The 4063-nt window shown below is 39.9% G+C and overlaps 1 pseudogene; it reads right to left on the bottom strand.

The window, feature by feature from the left end:
• Nucleotides 1-244: 244 nt before the first annotated feature.
• On the bottom strand, nt 245-3623 carry LOC103785807 (tubulin alpha-1C chain-like; annotated as a pseudogene).
• Nucleotides 3624-4063: the final 440 nt, after the last annotated feature.

Consider the following 4063-nt stretch of genomic DNA (forward strand, 5'->3'; position numbering starts at 1 on the left):
CACAGCATTATGCAATATACCCATGTAGCAAACCTGCACATGTACCCCCTGAATCTAAAATAGAAGTTGGTACTATAAAAAATAAATCCAGAGCTTTGATCTGTAAGACCAATGCTAGAGCACAAGCCAATCATTTCCTTCCCTTTTCTTCGATTGTAGGTTTCTTCTTGGTGTGAACAGAAATAGTTGGATGACTTTTTTCAAGCACCAACAGCTCTTTAGTAGCAGGGTAAGGAGCATAATTTGGCTCTTAATCTAGAATGCTTTTTCTGGATTCTTCCCCTTTTTAAAAATCTTAAAGCCTTTACTTTGAGATACTCTTTCATCCATCCCTTCACCCATGTACCAGTGAAAAAATGCATACTTGGCATATGTGAGGTCAAACTTGTGGTCCAGGTGAGCTCAGGCCTCAGCAATGGCAATGGTGTTGCTCAGCATACACACAGCTCTCTGTACCTTGGCCAGGTCTCCACCGGGTACCACATTGGGAGGCTGATAACTGATGCCAACCTTGAAGCCAGTGGGACACCAATCCACAAAGTGGATGCTGTGGTTGGTCCTGAGGGTGACAATGCCAGCATTGACATATTTGGGAACGTCTGGTACATCAGGCAGCAAGTACATGTATTTACCATGTACTTCATGGTACAACATCATGGTACAACAGGCAGCAAGCCATGTATTTACCATGGTAAGACTCAGATTTTACCATCAGATTGACTGGCTCAAAGCAAGCATTGGTGATCTTTGCTGTAGTAAGCTTTCATGGTAGGCTTTCTCAGCAGAGATATTAGGGGCCTATGTGAGCAGAGGGAAGTGAATGTGGGGATAGGGTACCAGATTGGTCTGAGGTTCCGTCAGATCAATATTCAGGGCTCCATCAAATCTGAAGGAAGCAGTGATGGAAGGCACAATCTGGCTAATAAAGCAGTTAAGGTTAGTGTAGGTTGGGTGCTCAATATTGAGATTTCTATGGCAGATGATGTCATAGATGGCCCCATTGTCTACCATGAAGCACAATCAGAGTGCTCTAGGGTGGTGTGAGTGGTGAGGATGAAGTTGTAGGGCTCAGCTACAGCTGTGGAAACCTGGGGTGTGGTGGGATTGGGTAAATGGAGAGCTCCAGCTTGGACTTCTTGCCATAATCAACAGAAAGAAGTTTTTATATTACATGTGCTCTGTGTATAAAATACTCAACATAATGAGATGATCAGGAACAGAGAAGGAAGTGAAACAAAAGGAGAAAATCCAACTCTACATATTTTCTTTCTATTTCTACTCCCTATTCCTTAGAAGCTACCGGGGTCCTGACAGACTACAAATGTAACAACTGTGAATTTTGCACAACTGATAAATTATTTTAGATTAGTGAGATTGCCTTCAGTTGCAAGTAATAGAACCTCACTAGAGACTGGCTTAATTTAAAAAGGAATGTATTAGCATATATAATGGAAAAGATCAGGGAAAGAGCTAAGTATGCAAATACAATAGGAAACTATTTTTTATCTCTTGGCTCTGCTTTTCTTTGTGTTGGCTTCATTCTCTAGTAGATTCTCTTCAAATGTCAGCGCAGATGGCTACTAACGTTTCAAATTATATCTTACTAGTTTAGCCTCTTTCTCAATAGTTGCATTAAGCATTTCAGAGTTGATATCCATAGGTCTTGACTGGATAACATATCCAGGCTTAAAAAAAAATCACCATCATTCTGATTGGCTGGGCTTAGGTCACCTGCCAACTGCTGGTAACAATGGATGGAGTTAGCACTACTTAAACCTTAAGGAAGGACCAAAAAAGGAGAAAGGGAATGGTACCCTAAAGGAAAATCAAAGTGCTATATAAACAGGGAATGTATGCTGGACAGAGAAAAATTACAGATATCTGTTCTAGTACTCAACTACTTGCTTCAGTACTCAACAAATGCAGGAGGGAACATAAATGATTATAGTCAAGGGTGACTTGACTTTGCTTAACTGAAAGCAAAGAGGGTTATGATGCTAAGGACAGGTGGAAAAATGTAATAGATGAAATGTTTTCAAGTTACGTTCTCTTTAACACTACATTTCCTCAGAGCTTTGCACATGTAGTAGGATTAGATAACATCTTCTGCGGCATTTTTTACAGAAAAATATATTGGTGGAGAGAAGTTATGTAGGCTATAAAACAAAATTTTAAAACCTTGTCAGTGATCAGTGTTCTCCAAATAAATAAATATTTGGATATTTATTAATATATGGATGTAAAGATGCTGGTCTGTTCTTTAGATAAGATTATTTTTTAACTCCCGGGAAATCCCTGTGATTCACCTTTGCTTAATCTGCAAGCAGTGTTGATTCCAAGCACAACTATGTTTAGCATGGGAATGTTGTCTTTGTGTCCTATTTTTCTACAGGTGGCAATTACTGTTTCCTCAAGCCTGGAGTGCATGGTTATGGGACAGCCACTTCCTCCTTCAAATCACATCCATTAATCTGTGTGGGCAAAGTCCATCACTATCATCTATTGATCATATTTGGCTTGGGTGGAACAGATTTTCAACTGTCACAAGTAAAATACTCCCTACAGACCAGGTAAATTCATACAAACCCAACAGACTATGCTTTTTTTTTTTTTTTTTGTGAGACAGGGTCTCTCTTCTGTCACCCAGGTTGGAGTGCAGTGGCGCGATCATGGCTCACTGCATTTTTGACTTCCATTGCTCCTCCTACCTCGGCTTCCCAAGTAGCTGGGACTACATGCATGTGCCACCATGCCTAGTGAATCTTTTGTATTTTTAGTAGAGACAGGGTTTTGCCATGTTGTCCAGTCTGGCCTCAAAGTCCTGGGCTCAAGCGGTCTGTTCTCCTCAGCCTCCCCAAGGGCTGGGATTACAGGTATGAACCACTGTGCCTGGCCCAGACTATGCTTTTAAATAAAATTTATCAACCGATATTTGTATCACACATTCCTGTTTCCTAACTTCTGGCATGTAAACCGTCTCACTTATTATCACGGAAGCTTTGGAAGGCAGGTAGGGCAGATTATATTATTATTCTCATATCATAGATGATGAAATAGAGATCTAGAGAGATGAGGTGAACTACTCAAGCTGATATGAGCAATAATTAATGTGAGTCTTCAGATTCCAGACCTCAGGTTTTTCTCAAGGTGCCTGAGTTTGGGTGAGGGTGGCAGTGTTGGCTAGAAGTGAGTGGGAAAAACTCTGGAATCCAGGTTGAAGCCTGGTTCTGCTGATTGCTGGTTGTGTGACCTCAGGCAGATTTCTTAATCACATAGCCTCAAATTCCTCATCTATATTGTTAAATCATTTTTTGCCTCATAGGATTCTTGTGATGATTAAATGAAGTAACACACGAATGGCACTTGGCAGGGCCTCATATATCTCTCCTGCTTGAATATATCAGTTATGTTATTGTTGTTGTATATGTCCAAATCCAGATTCAACCTGCATTCACAAAGAGAAATGAAGAACTGAATCATTCGTCTGTGCTGTGCCAAGCTTCTGCCTCTATTAACCATATCTTTCAAGCATGGGTAGGAGGCAAGGGTGAATTGCCCAAATCGGTTGTTTACCTTGCTAAGCTTGCCTTCTGATAGCTTTTCTCCCCATTCTGATTGTCCATCACAAAGCCAAGTATATGTTATATATGTTCCAAAGATTGTAAGAGTAAGAGTATTTGGTATATTCTAAGAGAGAAATGTAAACTCTACAATTTGATTCAATAATTAAGTATATAGCCATGTTAAAAACAGTGAAACAAAAACACCCATCTGAGTCTTTCTTCTTAGACTAAGTAAGCTCCAATGAAAGCATTTCTCCTATTTTACTTTGTTTTGAACTTTCCTCAGTTTTAGTGCATTATGAATTTTTCCCAGTGTTAGTTTTATTAGAGATGAACCAATTATTTCCATATACCTCCAACACTGGTTCTTCTGTAATGTTGGCTTTGAATACAGTAGTGGTCAAAACATCAATTTCATTTGGATAGACCCTGGTGGTTTTGTAGAGTAAAGGCAAATGAAAATAGCATGTTCTGGGAAGGTGCAGCCTTTCCTGTTGAAC

Source organism: Pan paniscus, chromosome 16, assembly GCF_029289425.2.
Source record: "Pan paniscus chromosome 16, NHGRI_mPanPan1-v2.0_pri, whole genome shotgun sequence".
Classification (NCBI taxonomy): domain Eukaryota; kingdom Metazoa; phylum Chordata; class Mammalia; order Primates; family Hominidae; genus Pan; species Pan paniscus.